Genomic DNA, 20,328 nt, shown 5'->3' with positions numbered 1-20,328 from the left:
TGTAAAAGACTCATTTTTGAATCACAGACCTCTAATACATATATTAAGGAGGGGTTGACACTTGGATAAAATAATTTCCTTTGCATTATCAGTCTCAAGGTTATGAATAGCGTTCCAGGGTTAATGAGAAGAAAATTCTCAAAAATCCATAGCCCCAGATGGTAACAGTATTTAAATGGTTTATTGCTTATTTTCGGTTACCTTTCATATACATGCTTTTTAGAGGGAAAAATAATGTGTTAAAGATTGTGAAGTATGAGATATTATGGTAAGTGCGGCCATATAAGAACAGAAGATAGATAAATGCCGAAATCAAAAATGGCATCATGTTTGTGATGAAAATTTAATATCCATGTGCAGTGCCCTGGAACAGAAGTACTTTATAACCCTTGCAAAAGAAGCGCAAGGCAGGACAGAAAGCTTCTCCAAAGTGATAAGGCAGCAATAAATTCCAATGCTTTTCTGTGTTAAACCAAGGAAAATCTGGGGTAGACTGCAGGGATATGCACTCTGCACAGAAATGCTTCTCCATCCCTCTGGTCTGCGCAGTTTCTGCCACTTTGCCCTGCTGGGCCTTGGAAAGAAAGGCTGCTGCTGCAATGTTTCCTCTGCAGCCCTTTCTGCACCAGTGTGAGATCCATCTGGACCTTCTCACTACGATGAAATGCATGATGCACTCTTACATTTGCACTGCGGGAGCAATGATGCAGGAATTTGGGAGACAACGGGAAACCCTGACTTGCAGCACAAATCCGTTTGCTAATAAGCAAAGCTGATAAGCAAAACCACAGAAAGTGGATGGTACTTTAATAGACCTGAGGTTTTAACTGCTATAAAGTTTCCCTGCTGTGAAAGCATATGAATTGCTTTGCTTTAACAAAAGTAAATCTTCTTGTAACGCTACTTATACTTAGTTCCATGTAATAAAAGAGCATGGATGACAGCTTTGCATTATGCTGAGGTTTTTGCAATCTCCTCCATTTAAGAGCTTCATTTTTTTCTGTCCTCCAGGCCCTCCAACATGCCTGCTATGGAAGAACCCTGATGTCGTCAAAATATTCCATACTGCTCTTATTTTTGTCATTGCAGCCAAGGGTAAATGATAAAAGAGTGAGGTTGCACTAGTTTAAGATAATTATCACAAGATTTATACCATAGTGTTGCAGTGCTCATGACAGTCAGGCCTCAGAAGCTTCTGTCTGTTGAAATATGATACAAAACAGGTAAAGTGGGAAAAATGGAAAGAGTCAGGTTTGCAAACAGTGGCTATTCTAAAGTTCAGAATCTAAAAAATACTGTGGGTTAGACAGGATTAGACCAGATAAAACTGGAGATCAGAGAGCAAGTCTAACATCACTGATGTGGTCAGAGACTCACTTGCGAAGAAGCCAAGACTGATTTTCTTCTTAAGCTTGGGAAGCATTACTCTGGGTGCAAAGTGGCACTGCACAGTCATTCTGGCCATAAGAATGCAGGAAATAAAGGAGCTTTCCATTTTTCCACCTTCTGCTTTAGTTCTTACGAGTGTTGTCAGAGAGCCGTTTCTGCGTACTTTAAGCCCCTGATGTTGACAGAGCAGCCAGAAGAGACCTCTGTGTCTTACTGCACGTCGAGCCCTTTATTTAGATATCATCACTGGGTACGATACTCTTGTCATTAATAATGGTGGAGAATTCCAGGAAGACATCTGCTCAAATAACAGCAACAAATTATGAGATATGGAAAGATTTCCGTATTGGAAAAGGCAAACAAACAAAACATTAGGACTGTTTTACTTTGGAGAGGAGAAAAGTAAGATGTAATACAGAAGAGGTACATAAGGGATTGAATAATATGTAGACATAGGTTCTTCTATTTACCCATGCCTATTTATCCTTTCAAAGGACACATGCAATGAAATTAAAAGACAACACAATCAAAACTGATAGAAGAAAGTACTTTAGATAGTGGAACTCATTATCACAAGATACATTCAACAGTGTTCAAAGCAGAATCAGAGTGCTTTAGGGACCCCACAGGACAATACCCACACGCATTACTTATTTTGATCGTCTCACTCACTGCTGGGTTAAATGTGCAGTTCACAAAAGTCAATTCCTGTGCAAAGAATTGTAGTTGAGGAAAACAGCCAGCAGAAGTTAAGACTAAACAATCCCAGTACACTGTAGAGCAGAGCTGGAAGAATTTTGTAATGTGAGAGATTCTAATAGGATCTAAGGGGACCAAAGTGAATTGCATTACTGCAGACAGTAGTGTAATGGGGAAGGTAGAGTGTTAGATTATTGATGAGGATGGAGGATGGAGATTACCTGAGGGTGTCAGCACACTCTTCACAAAATACATTTTCATCTAATCTTTCTGCTTTAAAGCAGGAAAAAATGTTGCCCAGAAGTTAGCACTCATTAATATCTATTGCTTTAGAAAAAGGCCACAATGATTTTGTCGATCCCGTCTTATTGAGCATCTTGCTCTTTCTTTATGTGCAAGGACCCAGCTGGGCAGAGCTGTAGGCTTCCTTGATGCACCTACAAGTGCTACAGCAAGAGGCCACCTGGTCGTGTTGTTATGCAGGCAAAGCAGTGACCTTTCATCCCCGTGCCCTCCCCGTCTCACTAGTGCCTAGTGAAGAGCATTTTTCACTACACATCTGGAGAAACTCAGTGCCCCTTTAACATTTCATCATGGCTCAGCCACGACAGAGCAGTTCTGCTGTATTGCTGCGAAATCCATACTTGCTTTGGTGGATATACCATTAACTTCACTGATCCTTGAGGTATGTCGTGCCTGCAACAACAACAACAACAAAAACAAAAAGGCAAGCGACCTAAAGGCACTGAAGTTTTCTGAACATGTAAGCTGTTTTCCAAGTCTGCTAAATTCTTCCTTGGCTGGCTGCAGCTGAAGAAGAAATCAAATCTGATTTGATTACAGCCACTAGAGGAATATTCCTGATCTTGAATTCAGTTGTAGTAATTGGAAACTCGCGTTGTAAAGGAATGATCTAAATTCATCTAAGAGAGAACTTCTATGAATTAGTCTTATGAATTCACAAATGGTACAGATACAATCAGCCAAGGCAGCATTAGCTTTGTACCCCTAGAAAGTTCCTGGGCTCTTCCTTACTCAGTTCAAAAGAGGTAACACTTTCTTTTGTGTTTTGCATATTTTAAAAATTGTCTCAGATGGAGACATTGCCCCAGCAAAGTTTTTGCCTGAAACAAAATTCTTCTAAGTTATAAACCCCGGAAAATAGGGGTTTATAATGGGACTGCTGATAGACCCTTAACAATAGCATTGTGAATGGCGCTGCTATAATTAATGATACTTCAGAAAGATTTATGGTCCTTAGACAGAGATAAAACAGAAATATCATTGCTTCTTTGCCTCCCATCATTTTATCCCCTATGAAATTTCATGTGAAATAAGTCAAATGAAAAATGTAAGCTCTTAATCTTTTCCCAGAGTCCTGTCTCTCACTTGATGAACACTTTTGCAGAATAAATTAGAGCTTTTTATTCCTTATGTATGTACAGCTTTGCATTTAAAAAGCAAAGAAAAGAACATTGTCAGGCTGGCAAAGCAACTCAAGACGATGGTCATGGAGGAAGCAGAAATTACCAACTATTCTTGTCCATTCTTCTGCCGCCGCAGAGATGACGACTCTGCTCCTGCAGTAATTCAGAGCAGCTGGCGTAGAAATGTGTGAAAGGGCACCTGTATTCTGCACTGAACTCTGCTGCTCACGGAAGGCTGGCCGTGATGGCTCTCACTGCAGCGCCAATAGCACAGCGGCCGGAGCAGAAAGCCAAAAGCTGTGGCTTGATTACAGTGGATGGGATGTGTTGAAAAATGCAGAATACTCTATGGATCTTTAACATAATTGGGAAAGGCATAGGAAGAGGCAGTTGCTAGAAGCTGAAGCTAGAAAAATGTGAATTAGATACTGGGCATTATATTGTAACAGAGAAAGTGAGAAACCACTGGAACAAACTATCAAAGGGAAAGTGAATTCTCCATTTTCTGACAATACCAAAGGAGAATGAAGAGCTGATAAAAGAAATTCCTTTGTCAAAACAAAACGTATTTTAGTCAAACAAAAAGAAGAGTGACAACAGTATTTTATGGTCCGTCATGTCCAGGAGGCCACCCTAATGCCTAACAGTACGTTCTGCCTGTAAATGTTGTGACTCTGCAAAGCATGTTAAAACGTAAATGGTAAAGTACTGCTTACCAAACGGAGAACAGAGGAGAGGGCTCTGAACAATGCGCTCCGGAGCCCGTGCGTTGCAGCAGCTGGCACTGCCAAGGGTGCCGGGAGGGCGGCAGGGAGCGCTGGCTTCCGAGGCCCTGGGAGCACAGGCACGACACGGCTCCAAGCCTGTGAGAATGGCACTAACTGAGCTACTTGTGAGCAGGGCCAGGAAGCCAGTGTCAGGCACCGGTCTTCAAGGGGAACAGCTTCACCTCTGGGGCAGCCAAGCTGAGGCAGCAGCTGAATAGGGGCTGAGAAATCACAGTTTTGGCATAGGCCACCCGAAATGGCAGTTAAAGCTCAAAATCCATCACATCCCATTATAGTCCTGGGCTCTGGCATCTGCTGGCTTCATCCAGCTCAGATGGCATCTAGTTGCTTGTTTTGCAAAAGCCTCTCTGCAGTGTGTCAGGGGTTTTGTCCCTCTGCCCATTAAAGTAGCAATGTTTCATCATCTTCCATGTTAATTTGATGGACAGCAGTGAAGTCACCGGAGAACCTCAAGGACTTTCTGGCTGGCTTGATCTCCTGTTATAAACTGTAGCCTTTTGTTGGAGAAGAAAGCTGAAATTATTTCTTTAAAAAATATCTGAAGTTACCCGGTCTAATAGGGAGCTCTGAGATCTGTGCTCGAATTCCCCATAAATTACAACATTGCTCCTTTAAAATTTATCCAATCCATCAGGAATAGAGAGGGATTTTAAAATTTTTTTTAGCAATAACTTTTGATTTTGAATGGAATTCACTCCAGAGGGCAGAACTTTTTTTTTTTTAAAACTTTTTTTTCCCTTCATCGTAAGGAAGATTTGTAAAGGGGCAGGATTGTGGCTATTATTAGAGTCCTTCCTAAAGAAAATCATCAAATCCTTTACAGCACTAGGCAGATCTGGGCTAGAAAGTATAACAGGATGGCATAGAGCAGCCCAGATAGCAACAGAAAGAAAATGGAGCAGGAAGAAAGAAAAAAATGGAAACCCAAAAAGAAGAGCAGACGCCAATTAGAATTCTTACAGGCTGCAGCAAGGGGCGAGTATAAGAAGCTGCAGGAAGAGAAAGGGTAGAGTGGATTAGTGTTAATCAGAGACACAGGAAAGTAGGAAAGGTTTTAAATGAGCTTTAAAAAGCAAAAATTGAGTTAGCAGCTCGGAATAGAATTCCAGATCCATCAAGTCTAAGAGCAAAAATAAAATGCAGAATACTAGAAGATACAGCTGAGTCCTAAGCAATTAACTTCTGAAGGTAATAAGACATTTCTTTGGAAGTGGAAACTTCTCTTTCTCTCTCTGGCACTGTTTTCCTTATCCCAGTGAAAGGGTGCATTTAGTATTAGAAGAAAGAAAGACTGCCATCTGATTTCTTTTTCACTGTCCTAATGGTACATACATACAGCATCCTGTTACAGGAAAATTAGGCACTAAGGAACTAGAACTTGCCCAGTCTCTGGCAATAAATTTGCCCAGTCACATAGTCCAGATAAATTGCCGCTGGAGCTGGGCGAGTTACACCAGGTAACAATCTGGCACAGTGTGGGGGCTGAGGGTGAGTTCCAAAATCCACTGAAGTCATGACTGACTTCCATAGACATTGGAGCAGGAAGGCTGGACTGTGAGGGTAGAGGTTCTCCTTACAGCTCTGAGATACTTAACATTTCTATGCTGCCGGTTTAACTACCTGTAAAACAAGGACAGTAGCACTTAGTCACTGGGGGTGGGGGGACAGATATATGAAAAAAGAGGGGGGAAAGGAGAAAAAAAAAGAATCATGCCACTGATTCTCTGTTCTTAGAAGCTGCACAATGCTATCATTAAAAAACCCTGTTTCTAGCTTTGGCTTTATCTGCAACATAAGAAAGAATAGTATGGTGTTTGAGTTTTGCTTTCTTTTACATATGAATCATCGTTAAAGGCTAATGAGGAAACTAACACTACATGAGAAGGTTGTTTTCTCCTTAGTTAAACACTTTCCTTTTCAAAGCTCTATCTATTCCTAGATTATTATGAATTTATTATTTGCTAAACAAAATCTTAAATCACTCCCCTTTTGTTTCCTTACATTACGTCATTATAAGTAAATGCAATCAATGCCTTAGTTCCAGTTGTCGGTTCTGGATCTCTGCACCACTGGATTGCCAGCAGAACAAACTTCATCCAGGCAAAGCACAGACATGGACACCACATCAGCCAGAGCTCCTGGCACGGGGCGTGCACCAGCTTAATGCTTTAACGTTGGCATGGCACCGGCTGCCGAAGGGCGGACAGTGCCGCATCCAGCGTAGTGTTAGAGTAGCACAGAGAGTCAATGCCTAATGCAGCATAAAACCTGCCAGCACCACGCCAAACCTTCCACAGCTTTTTTGGACAAATTTAAACCAGCCGAGTATATGAGATCCATGTTTTACATCCCATTGCCACAGTGGTTTGGATCCAGCGCTAAGCCTTGAAGTCGCAGTCTGGTCACACCCAAGCCTGCAGTCAATTTTTGCTCTCTAGTTACAAGGAAGGAGCACTGTGATATGATAATGCATCACAGAATGCGGACAAACCCTGACAGACATGTCCATTTTCTGTGCACCGGGATATATTATGGTGATGAAAGCAACGTTCCTGGCATGGTAGAGGAAGATGGAACCTACATTACATCCTCAAACCAAACCACCATGCGTGTGGGGAAAAGATGAGCTCTCAGAGAACAGAAAAACAAAGTTTGCTCAAGCTGCTTGCTCCGTGCCAGGGGTGCACGTGCCAGCTTTTGCATTTGGACGTGACTCTGCTGATGACCAAAGTTACACATCCCCCCCCGCCCCCGACTCTGAAAACAGGGGTTTGTGACAGAAATGCCTACACAGCTGTAACAGCCACTTCTCAAATGTGCTGCTGCTGCTTATGAACCACAAGAATAATATGGCGAAATGTGCCGACTTTTGCAGTTTTCCCCTCTTTTGTTGAAACTAATGAGTCACGATTAGAGTAATGCTTTTCTGTGACTCCAAAACCATTTTGCTTAATGAGGTACTAAGTCTTTATAATTAGGCCCAGAAGGGAACTGGGACGTGGCCCCTTAAGAGCAATAATTATTTAGGTTATTTATGGTAATAAAAATTTGAAAATAGGAATTCTTCCTCAGAATGTGACTATTTATTCTTTTACATATTGCCTAACAGCCAATTACCCTATTAAGGCAACGTTTTGTTGCTAAAGACATTAATTGAAATGTAAATTAAATGTAAATCAGCTAATTAAATTGATCTGTAATGAACTTGTCATGCAGGCCTTTGAGATCAGATGCATTTTGCTAATAAACAAGTGTTATAGTGGTGCCATTGCTCACTGGAGTTAAGGTTGTTTAACGTGTTGTGTCGATAGCACTCTCCTTCCCCAAATTCAAAGGTCTGGATTGTGTCATTGGAGCTCAGAATGAAGCTGGCACTGGGAGTTTCCAGATTTGTTCCCTTCAATTATTTCCTGATCAACTTCATTGCAAGGCAGGGTGTTCTCCTAATGGTGAGTGCTGCTCATCCTATCGGGGTGCAGTCCAAGCTCTGTCTCTTCCTTCTGCTCCTCAGAAATGATAAAGCATTTTGTAAAACCCCTCGCCAAGTCTGCTGCTGCTGTGTCAGATGGCTTCTGGAGGGGTTAGTGTTATTTCTCTCTCCGTGCGCTGTGGCCAGTTCAGTAAGGGCAGTCAACCCTCATGGCAGCGGGTAGACATTCCTGAAATACAAAGAAATAGAATGAGGAATGAAGCAATCGGGATTTGCTTGGCGATCGTGTTGACAACATACAAGGTAAACATCAAAGCTGACATCATCAAGTCAATACAGCAGCAGGAGAATGAGCCAGAATAACATTCTGCGCCATCCATAACACGTGAGTAACCTTAATCATCAGTGTGTTGGCTTGTGTCAAACTGTAAATTAAAGGGAAAGAATATGAAGCTCTCAGTTCTCCCATGAAATGATCAGTTTTCATGCAGCTTCATTTTGAGCCAGACCTACTAAAATTTCTGGCATAAATTCAGGTCCTGTGTTGAAGATATCTTGGAGGATAAAGGTCTCTCCCCTGCCAGGTACATGGACAAAACTCATTGCCTACAATCATGCAAAAGTAAGGTAAACGTCACGTATTTTGCATTTGAAAAACCTCAGGTCAGCATCTTATAAAATCCATTGCCCGCTTCCATTCAAATAACGCAGACATTTTGTGTGTGCTGTCATAAAGCTCAAGCAAATGTGACAAAAAGGGCTGTGCAACCGAGAGAATAGAAATGCAGTTTGCAATTGTGAAAATGCTTTTGCATAAAGTTTTCCTGGATCCATTGAGCCATAGTTGCACCTGAGCATTCATACATAATTGTTCTGTCTTGAATAAATCTGGTGCTGCATTTATAACTTCCCCTACCCAGAGACCCTTCCACCCTGCAATCCTTTGGGGCCTGGGGGTATTTAATAAACATGTCAACCACCACTCTTCTTGAGCTTGAATGCAGCATCTTGTTTTTTCCTACTGAAGAACACTCCAGTTTGAAGTTTACAGAGCAATTAAGGACCCTCATGGGGCCCCTGATATGTAGAGATTGTCAGCATATGTAGATCAGTAATTGTCAAGTTTCTCCCAAAGGCCTGAGAGCTCTTAGTCAAATTCCAGAGATCATCAAGTATTCAGCTTTCAGTGGGCTTTGTCATACACAACACAGTGGCATAATTCAACTGCAGTGCTTCTTTTCTAATAAACTTTTGGATCCGGCTATGTTTCTATTAATTTCTTTTAATTAGCTATGATCGCAAAATAAAAGTGAACATCAATCTAAAGCTGTAAGTTGGCTGCTTCCAAAAAGACACCCTGGGAATAGCTTTCTCTTCTAAACTGTTGGGGTTTGGGGACCACACTTACTGCCGTGACTGGGGAAGGCCCAAGGGAGGACAGAACCCAGCAGACTGAAGGCACAAACCGTTGACTCCTTTTCGGCTGAAGCGGGCACAGGTGATTGAATGATGCTATCGTCTTGAACTATGTCTTCATCCACCGTTGGCTTGGACTGTGGCTCAAATTTTAGTCTTGTTATTCACTAGTTTTGGTGTCTTTGAACATTCATCTAGATAGAAACAAAAAACAAAACCAAAAAATATTTACTTTAGAAATCAGAGAAGGAAATTAGTATAAGGACCCCCACAACCCAGGCTGATGCTGTAATGGCTGTCTCCAGCATCCCCCAGTGCTGAGCCCTCTGCCCCCACGCTGGGCAATCAAATATGCACCTGAATTTAATATTCATTTGCTTGAGTGTTGAAGAGGAGTTGTGCTGGCCTGCTTTGTATCTTGCATGGTTCAACCCTTGAAGATCAAATCACTGCTATATTAAATATAGTGGTATTCCCTGGAAGCCACGGTGTAGCAAAAGCAACTGGATGAAGCTTTTGTGCACTTGGGACTGGCCTGTGCGTATTCTGCCAGCTGGGTCCTCTGCTGTGGTTCCCATGTGCATCGTGCTGTGGTCCCAGGGTTTGGAAGGTACAAGGTGTTGGTTATTGGCCTGCAGCCATCGTTTGAGTCCTGCTCCATCAGTGTCGTCCTGTGGACAAAGCAAGGAGTATGTTGTTACGTATCATGTAACTATGGCAAGGAGTAAGTTGTTACAAATCTCTGTGGATTTTCTGACCTACAATTTGAGATTTTCAAAGCCACATGTGGGATCTGAAAGTTTGATTCCCAAGAAAATAAAGAAGAATTTGGCTTGGAAATTGTGAAGGCAGCTTTAATAATCTTCATTACAGCATGTTATGTAAAAGAGCTAAATTATTACTCACACTTCCTAGGTGTAGCAGAGGACAACCTATCTGTGCTTAAGGACTGACAGAAATCTTGTTTACCTCAGACTGCCCATGCACACGCCTGTGTGCAGTTGCACGGACACTCGGACGTACATGCCCAAGTGAGCAATTCTTTTCTCAGACTGTGCTGGCGAGTAAGACCCCGAGAAACCCTGAAAGCCTTTGTGCATCCAGGCAGAAGATCTTTATTACCTCCATCACTGGACTTGCATAGCACTTCTTCCTCTGTAAATCCCGTCTTATTTGTCACAACTTATGCGCATCTTCAGTGCTGGAATAGTGGCAGCTCTGAAGACAGATCATTCGCTAGCCCCGGAAAAGCCAGAGGAAACATCCAACACAAAGGATGACCTGAAGGCAGCAGGTAATTTCACAGTGGTTTTCTGCAGCCTCAGGCTGCAAAGCTCTGTCATTTTGCCTCCAAATCTCTAAAGTGCTCGAGCCCCTTTGCGGGCTAAATCCTCATTTCACCAAAATCACTTAAATTCTCCCCATCACTTAGTAACACCTATCGGTGAAGGGGCTTTTCTCCACTTGGCGCTCTGCGTATGGAAGAATGTAATGCTGCTTTCTTTTCAGAGGTCAGTTTTTATGCTAGGGTATGAAAACTGGATCCGAGCAGCATGAACAAAGTTGGGCTTTAAGTAGCCCAGGAGGAGAATCTCAAGAGTCCCAATGAGAAGAAGAAAAAAAATCCTCACATTCTTCCTTGATGATACGTCTCAAAATTATTAATTTTTCTTGTCCTGTATCATATCTTAGGGCAAGCTGCTTTTCCCGACTGAATTGCAACGTGGTGTTTGGTTCAGTGGGTTTAACTGAAGCGTGGCTATCTGGAAAAGGCAGTGTTATCTGTAATAAAGTAACTCCTTCAAATTTACTTTCTTGATGTTATACTTTGGTTGGGCTGCCAGAGTCTTAATGCCTGGAAAAGTATCTGTCACGCAGGGCCCTCATTTTAAAGGACTGTATGTTTTTATGGGCTGGATGGCGTCATGTGCCTGCAGTGATTTTGTCAATGTATTCCTGCGAGCGAGCCAGTCTGAGCTGTGTGCTAATTTCCCATCTCCTCTTCACTGACGACAGACCCTGGCTAAACGAGATTTCAGTTTTGCTCACTGGACTCTTCTTTCCCTGCCCTCCCTGAGCTATATTTTCTAAGCACCAATTGCACTCCAAAATTAAAGATGAAATTTAAAGATTAGGGACTGCAGGTTTTTTTTTTTTTCCAAAGGCATTCTGATGTCTCATACTCATTGATTGAGTTAGGTATCTAAATCATCCAGAGCAATCTGTCCCCCATCCCAAATTACGTGGTGTAAAAGGCCAATTTGACTTTTTAAATGCTCTCCATTTTAATCGCCTGCTGTGCAATTAATACAATGTGTAATAAACAAATTGTACGAGGCGTGTTTGGGGCACTTGTGGGGCAACGCAATGGATCCCACCGACTGCTGTGAATATAAATGCCAGAAATATCAAATACCATGTGCACCAGTCTTAGTCCCAGTCAATTCTAATTGCTTTAGCGGTCTGACTCCAAATTCAGATGTACCGTGGTGTGGCTGAGGTCAAGATACAGTACTTGATTCTTATCTTAATACCACTTTAGTACTGTAAAGGTCAAACTGAGCATCATCCAAGGAGAGGAGGTAAGGGTTCTGTTAATTATTCTTTTCTCCACTCCTTGAACAAAGGAATGAAGATTGTGTCTCTGCTGAAAAGCGTTCTGCCGTACTGCATATTTAAGTTAAAAAACAAGGAAGAACAGAGGAGCCATTCCTGCAATAATCCTTAAATGAGCCTTCTTGAGCTCTACCTGAAATCTTACAGCACTTGCTCTGCCAATCTTTCAAGCTACAGCTGTACCAGTCAGAGGCCAGGGAGTGCAGCATTCCCCATCCAGGCAGGGGTAGCTCCCAGTGCTGACCATTAAGAAAATCCAGCTTTGTCTACTGAGTAACAAATTCAGAAAACATTAAATCCCTACGTTCATTTGTAGACAGACATTCCTGCTGTCAGAGGAATCACTGACTCAGTGGGGCACGAGCCTGGAGCCACCCTTTTCCACTGGCTTATGACTGTCCCGTGTGAACGGCTGTAAAGCACCTCCAAACAAGGATGTTCCCTCTATGCCAGTGGTAGCATTTTGTTCCCTGTTTTGCCTTGTTTTTTATAACTCTTAGGTAGAGACACCGTAAATCTGGGTTCAGAGCTGGTTTTAGTTGAACTCAACTCACTGTTCTACTGACTGTTATATGCTGTTACCATTAACTGCATCCATTTCCCAGTTACCTTCCAAAGACCACATGCATGAGACATTCTTTTGTTCCTTCTCTGAAGGCAGTAAGCAAAGTCATTGCTAAAACCAGAGTGTGATCCCTATCCATAGCCATTCTACTCATTTCGTTTTCTGATCTCTAAAGTGTTAACAGCTGAAAGCAGGAACATGAAAACCCACCATAGTGAGAGCTGATTAAAATTCAGCCCACTGTATCACCCATAAATATGAAATAAAGAATACATGGCTGTGATTAATCATCCATAAATGGCCGTTGCCTGCTTCCTCTATTCCATACAAACACAATACCCGTATTTATTCAGCTCACCCAAAGAGTAAAAAGCAGATCATTCCTATTTGTCAGGATCTGGGATTTAAGCAAATACTTAAAAGTGAGGGCTCTGTGCTTGTGTATCTGTGGACATGCACACACATCTGCTCTTCTGTCTGATTTTCAATATTCATGAGAAAAATCCAAACATTATTGGTTTTTTTCAAGGTGTACTTGTCAATAGATCAAAATGCATTGAGATGCAAAATCACAGCAATGTGAGCTTCAGTTAAGGAATTTTTATGATATTAGAAACATCAATCTGTAAGGATTGGTAATAATAGTACTATTAAGAAAGAATGTTTGTGTTGTTATGCCTTGCAATGTGGCCAAATCTGAGAGCTACAGTAGAAGCACTGGAAAAAACAAAACAAACCGAAACGTGATGCACAGAAACCAGACCTGTAGTTTGAAGCACTGGTGGGTAAAGACTGTGTACAGCAGTTGTGAATGTGCCTTCGTTAAAGCACCAGCTTGCTTGTTTGTGGTTCAGCTCAGCTCACCGGAGTGGAGCTGCCTGTGCCATTGTCTCCCTGGCAAAGCACAGAAGCATTTCTCTTTTGCTGTGGTTTACAGTCCAAGGGCTGCATCCATGGATAGACTGCTGCATCCAGTGCCTTCAGCCTCTGCTGTCACTTGGGTGCTGGGTACACCAGGCTTCTCTCCAAAATACTGCCTGCACAGGCATCGCAGCGCTGGTCCAGGAACAGGCGGTGACATTCAGGAAATTTGGTCCCTCTTCCCCTGTCTTCCTGGATGTCTTTAAGCAAATCAGTTGTTTTCTGACTGCCCCAGTTCCCCTCACTGTTAAAAAGGGATGACGAACTACAAACCTCATTAAAGGCATTGCAGATTAAGGAGTGAAAAATCCCACAAAAGAGCTAAATATTGGTATTATTACACTGCTTGCTGCAAAATGACCAGTAAAACTGTCAGAAACGGGTAAAAGAAACAGGAAACAGACTCAAAGAATGGATGATGTTGGAAAGAATCTTGAGATCATCTTGTCCATCTCCTCTGCTCGGGCATGGTCAGCTAGAGCAGGGTGCCCAGGGCTATGGCCAGCTGGATTTTGAATGTCTGCAGGGATGAAGACTCCAACGCCTCTCTGGGCACCCTGTTTCACTGTTTGACCACCTCCACAGTTAAAAACTGGTTTCTTGTGTTCAGATGGAATTTCATCTATTTGTTTTAATGTGTGCCCATTCTCTCTTGTGTAACGTGTGGTCCCTGTACACCCTGGAGCAGCCAGCAAGCCACAGATGGGGACTGCATGTGGCTAGATTTGATCTGAATTAGTCCGGTCACCTTTGAAACCCTAGCATTACCTTTTCCCTGCGATCTCCCTCAATGCAAAATTTGGCTACTTTTGCTTGGAGACCAGTATCAGCTTGTTAAACCAGTGGATTAACAGCCTCACATTTCCTGGACATGCTCTGGCACCATCCTAGGGCCCAACACTCCTCAGAAGTTAGCAGAGATTGCCTAGCAATAGGGAGCCTTCGCCGGGCCAGCCTGCCGAACTGTAAAACACAGTGATTACCACTGCCGCCGCCACCAAAAGACAGCTCTTTCAGTTAAAAAAATAAAGCTCATGCCTAAAGATGTTATCATGCATAATTCAGGGAAGAAATCCATACTGTATTTAAAAGATTACATCTTATCATCCAGGGTACTTATTAGCTTGATGATTTAAAAGTACACGGGGATAGAGTCTTCCCTGCTATCCTGCACTGGCATCAGTGCAGCTGTGCTGATGAATGCCTGGCCTCGTGGCTTCTTCTGGGACTGAACTGCTTTTCTGATGCCAGAACAGGCCCAGGCAGGGTTGGGATGCCCCCGATCCATGGCGAGCAGCCCTGCCCCTGCCTGGGTGCGTGGTCCGTGTGGGTTACGCCATCTGATGCCTGTGGCTACACCAGGGACCTCTTCTTTCTTCCTGTTAGGTTTGGTTAAGTTTATGGCAGGCAGTAACAAGGGGTTAGTGGCGTTTAGCTCTGCTGATTAATCCCCTCTCCAGAAACACACAGCACTCCCATCTTCCCGACAGCACAAGAAAATGCTCTGGGGCAGCCAGGGGCTGTGTATGTTGGATGTGCTTCTCCTTCTCAAGTACAGAAACCCACGGCTAGTCTGCACCACTGCTGATACGTGTGCTTCTGATCATTATTATTGTTTGTATTTAACTTGCCTGTAGCTGTTCGCCCAGAGGACTCAAAATAACAAAGGATTTTGGCCTATATGCATTTAAGAGTAAGGGATTAAAAACACGTCTGAGCGTTACTTCTACCCCCAGGCATCCCCTCCACATCACGCAGGCATGCACGCAGGACAGTGGCCACAGATGCGCTGATATACTCATGTCAAATAAGCCGCAATATGCATCTCTTTGTCCCTCTCAGTTGTGTGTATGGTCAAGTCCAATGTTTTGAACCTACAGCCTGGAGTACAAACACGTTTTTATACAAACTGTAGGCGTTTAGACACTGAAATGGTGAGGAGCCAAATTCAGGAAAATTTACCCTGGACAGCACTAGTTGCTCTGATGGCCCTTGATGATTTCCAGATACATGCCCTTCCCAGAACATGCCCTTCCCAGAACATGCCTTCCCTTTAACCTGGCACGTTTCATGCTGCATGCCACCCTAGCTCAAAACAGGGCTTAGGTTTCCACCTCTGGCCTCACACTATGCGGACTGCCACCATTTTTCTAAATCAATGAAAATTAGAGATTTCTTTTTTTTTTTCTTTCAATCCATACACGGGCTGCTCTCTATCCACTTAGAGATTTGAAATTTATAGCTTAAATTGTTTTAAAATGGCATTGGTTCCAGGAAACAGTTTCATTCAAATACCACATGCCTCAGGTTGTAAGGTGAACTTGGCTGTGACCATTTTTTTTTGCACCATCATACTATCCCTATTATGTCTTGCATCTCCACTGTATCAGGAGGCAGGACAGTTAGCATTCATGGCAGAACTGCTCCAGCTAACCATCTTTGTACCTATCTACGATGCAAAAATGAAGCACACTCTTCTTAGCTTTTTGATAATGGGCTACATGGATATAATAAGTGTGAAATTCTGATGAAGTTGAGCAAGGAAGCTTAGGAAATCTTAATTTGTCATCAAAGATATCTGGAGGTTGTCCTGGGCAAACAAGATTAACCCCAGAAGGTGGCATCTACACTGATTATAGTAAGTGGCATGGGGGTTTCTGAGGTTCTGCTCCCTGTGGTTTTGCACACAGCCTCTGTCATCTCACAGATCCCCAACATATTATGGGCTTGGAACTAACCAATAACCTGGGGACTGTGATGTTTACAGCCATTTCAGTCAAAATCCTCAGATGAATGGTTTCGGAGTTTCCAGGATGGCTGAACAGCAGCTTGGTTCGGCAAGAGGATATACTGAACATGCAGCGTGAGTGTGACAGAAAAGGAAGTATTTTGCAAAAATACTTCTCCCCATTTTTTCAGGGTTAAGAAGTATGAAATGTCTGCATTTAACAGCCATTATTAGTTGCAGTTTACTCTACCAACACTGCCTTGTGAGCATCTCTGATGATTTAGCCAAGCACCCACTGCCATCACTCAGCTGGCTGCTGTGGCTCAGCTGTGGAGTTGCATTCACTTCCCTCGCTGGCTCTTCTACCCTCTCCTGTCCTGCTTCAACTCACTTCAGCTGCCTGAGTCTTGGGCCACCATGTCAGAAATGGGCGTTTGCTCACACGGAAGAAAGGTATCTAAAGCAATATCAGTATGAGGCAGTAATATATCGAGGGGTTTTGCATGGTAGAGATGAATCACAGAAATAAGTACTCCTCACCTTATCCTAAATCTTGCAACATCCAGTCCATAGAAGAGCTGAGAGCTGCATTCAAGATTTCTAGGGTGAAGTCCTGGCTTTATTCAGAAGAATAGCAAAACTGCTCTTCACCTAAAAGGCCCAAAGGTTTCACCCAACCCCTCACTGCTGAACCACGAGCTCTGCATGAGCCACTCCCATGCTAAAGGCACTTCCAGACTCTAACCAGTTTCCTGAGCTGAAGTTAAACCGTGCTTCTCCATCTTTTTTTCTCTGCTCTTCCTCCTACCTCTTAGTCAAGCCTCCCTGGACATGCCATGTGTTTTCCACTTGATGACTCAGGATCAGCTGCTCAAACTCTTTGGGAGTGTGACAGGGCTGCAACCGACCGACCGAGGGGGAAAAGAAATCTGCCTTAGGGGACAAAGAAATAAAAGTATGAAGTCCAACGTGGATTTGCCAGAAAACAGTTTCCCCGCCAAGAGCACGCTGCCTCCCTGCGGGACTGCACTCTGCATCCAGCACTGCAAACACCAGTGGCCTCAGCATTTCTGGCAGCACAGCTCTGTGAAGGGGCATCTTGCAACTGCCTCACACAACATGGGTAACACTTCGGACCTAAAAAAATTACACCTCTAAAAATGTATTAATCCAGCCTTAAAATGGGTCATAAATGCTACAGAACAAGCCTCATGAATCTTAGTGGTACACATATAGGGCAAAACAAAAAAAACCCACCTGCACCTAGCACCGAAGGGAAATGTGTACAAATCCTCAGGATTTGTGCAGCCTGCTTTGGCTGAAAGTACCAGGGGTAACAGCCCTAAATGTGCAAAATGAGCGGGCGACTCTTTATACTCGGTATAATTTTATGTGTGTGACGGGGGATCACAGTAGGATATTGGCTCCCTCATGACTGTGAGAAAGACTTTGTCTCCAGTGGCATAACTTGCTCTGGTACTTTTTTCTTCCAAATACTAGCTGGTAAAAAATCTTCCTTCATATACCCAGGCTATTGATACTGCAGCTTAAGTTAGAGTTGGATGGTTTCTGTTCCCACTGCTTCCAGACAGTAAATGTCAAGCCTTTCTGGAAAAGCAGCAGTTTTGTATTCTGTATAACATTTTCAATGATAAACAACTTTTAATGAACAACTTCATGAAAAAAAAACCAAATCCAAAGGACTTTGATTTCAAAGTTCTGTTATGTACTGTGCACATCAGTACTCGTGCTGTCAGCTTCCCCTGTGTCCCTGTGTTCCTTCCACAGGAGGATTCAAACCCCTCCAGACTCGCTGTCTCGAAAGCTTATCTTCCTTCCATGTGTGCTAGTCTGCCATGGAGAGGTGCACAAAACGTGAAATCAGTCCCAGCTCCCGGCATTGACCAGCTATGACACCCCCGGACAGCCATGCTGCTGCAGTGCTGTTATGTCAGGTGCCCTGGGGTCTCTGCTCAGAACTACCAGGTGGGGAGGAACGTGAGGCATGAGAGGTGCTCCTCCATGTCCGGGCACAACCATGGAAGGATCTACAGTGTCTGATCTGATCCCAAATCCCCTCATGCACCACCACAAGTCCAGTCCATCGCACACTTACCTCCCGAGAGCAGGTGAGACGACGGCTGGCCAGCTCTGTGGGGTCCGGAGCGCGTGGCCCCGGGGAGCCTGGCGGCAACCTGGCTGCACCTACAGGGTGGCACTGAGGCAGCCAGCAGGCTGCGGCCATCCTCCCCCTCCGAACGGTGCGTGCAGGCTGCACGGACGGACGCGGACAGGCTGCACCTGGCCGTGGCTGCAGCAGTGATATCAGTGCTCATCTTCCTCATAGCCCTGGGCTTGCTGCGACCCAGTGAAGTTGCTCTCTGCTATTAAACCATGGCTATGGACCACTGAATGCTGATACTAAAGCACAGGGAAAAACTTAATCAACTCTTGCAAAGTGCTTTGAAATCTTTTTCTGCACAAGGACAGAGAGACGTTAAGGGGACAGAAATCAGTTCCTTTGCAAGCTGTGTCAAATATTTTTAGCAACTTCCATTACAAAAGGAAATGCAGTGAGCTCTGCTTATGAATTGTTACCATCCAGCACCGTGCCTCTGGCTGCTGAGGAAACTGGTTTAACTTACTTTTATGTGAAAAGAGGTAGATAGACACAAACACACACACACACACACATATAATCTAGGAGGCAGAGAGAGAATCTGTATCTGCATTTGCGATATCTTCCTGCGCCAGGTAAGGAAAGCATCTTTTTCCTTTTAACCGGGTGCTGTACCTACGTTGTTTCCTTGCAGTCTATCTTTAGGTTATAGCAGTTCACAAGGTTTTTTCAGCAGATGTGTTATTCAATTACTTCAGGGCTTTTCCATTTGTAATATTATGAAGCAATGATAGCCAGCAGACTTCACCTGTCTTTTAGAGATAGCCAGCCTGGTAATTTTAACTCTGCCCATTTTATCCACACCAGTAAATCTCATAACATGGTTATAGAGAGATTCCAATTTTTGTAGAACCTTCTCCCGGGAATTCCTGTATACAATATTGCCATAGTCTGTAATGGACATAACCTGTGATTGGATTAATGTTTCCCTAGTGAAGAAGTCAAAGCATTTCATGTTCCTATAACTGGTTTGCAGCTCTGCAGTAAAGGACTTTGGTGTGGCAGAGAAAATAATTGCAAACGCAGCCCCAATCAGAATATATAATCCCCTCACAGCGAGGGTCCAATTCAGCGCAGTTAGACGGCCTGCACAGGGGCTTGTAGCAGGATTTTCTTGTCAGGAGAGCAGAATGCACAGAAAACGAAGTTAATTTCAGCATTTTAAAATTCATCAGCCAGTCCTGTACAAAGGGAGTTAAATACGTTGCCACGGCTCCAAGGGAGGGCCCTGCAGCTCCCCTAGCAGAGAGTGGAAACAGGCAGGGCAGTGCAATGGGGCTCCGGTCTCCCCACAAGAAGAGCCCTCCACTTGTGCTCAGATAAACACGTGATGTTGTTTTTAAGAGTAAACACCATTCTGTCAAATTAAACACCCAGTTTTGGACCCATATTGGCCTCTGAACATTTCAAAATCCCTGGTGTTACCTTACCTTGGACCCGACACAAGCAACTAGTAAAGAGTTACTGTTGAGTGTACAACGTGCGTTACTTACGTCTGAGATGCAGATAGTCTCCAGGAGGAAAAGGCTCATGCCAGGCCAGAAGTTGGCTCTTAGGCAGGATCTGCCTGCTCAGGTGGAAGAGAACTTCAGCCCTCGTGGGAGGAAAGTGAACTAGAGGCTGGGAGCAAAAGGTCTCATATTTTCAGCTCCCATCATAGTCTCCCCAAGAATTTGTGAAATGGCACATGCACACCACGCACACTCTGCCACGCCAGCATGCCAGCCCTCGCCATGCAAGCTAGCAAAGGCCCCACCGTGAAAGGCTTAGGCTTCCATCCCCAGCTGTCAGGGAAAGCTTTCAAGAAACATGGTTTATTGGTGAGCCTCGAAAGCAGAGGTGGGTCTATGAAGAAAGCACAATAGAGTCCGCTCTGCCTGTAGGATTCAGAAGAGACATGATTGGGATCTTAGAGTGGAAAAAATGGGTAGGGGCAGCTGCGGCTGTGGGTGGACCAGGAGGTGCCAGAGACAAACAGAGAGGAGTGAAATTGAAGACAAGAGCAAAGAGTTTGAACATGACGTGCTGGAACAAGGTTTGGGAGGGTGGGCTCCAGAACGGGCGTGCTGCCCGACTGAGGAGCAAGGCAGATGCTCTTGGCAGATAACCTTATGCTCAGATGCTACAGTATTGCTAGGCAGGTGGAGAGGATGGGAAGAAGGTTACCAGC

General features: G+C 43.8%; 1 long non-coding RNA gene across 1 annotated transcript; it reads right to left on the bottom strand.

Annotated features, from left to right (window-relative positions):
* Positions 1-7,384: 7,384 nt before the first annotated feature.
* Positions 7,385-9,734, bottom strand: LOC119155861. The gene is made up of 3 exons (XR_005106875.1): positions 9,507-9,734; positions 9,142-9,343; positions 7,385-7,962 (listed from the first exon to the last, which is right to left on the bottom strand). It is a non-coding gene; the product is annotated as an uncharacterized LOC119155861 (long non-coding RNA).
* Positions 9,735-20,328: the final 10,594 nt, after the last annotated feature.

The sequence above is a fragment of the Falco rusticolus genome, chromosome 11 (assembly GCF_015220075.1).
Source record: "Falco rusticolus isolate bFalRus1 chromosome 11, bFalRus1.pri, whole genome shotgun sequence".
Taxonomy (NCBI): domain Eukaryota; kingdom Metazoa; phylum Chordata; class Aves; order Falconiformes; family Falconidae; genus Falco; species Falco rusticolus.
Note: the sequence above shows the minus strand (reverse complement) of the source record. Positions and strands in the feature narration are given on the sequence as shown.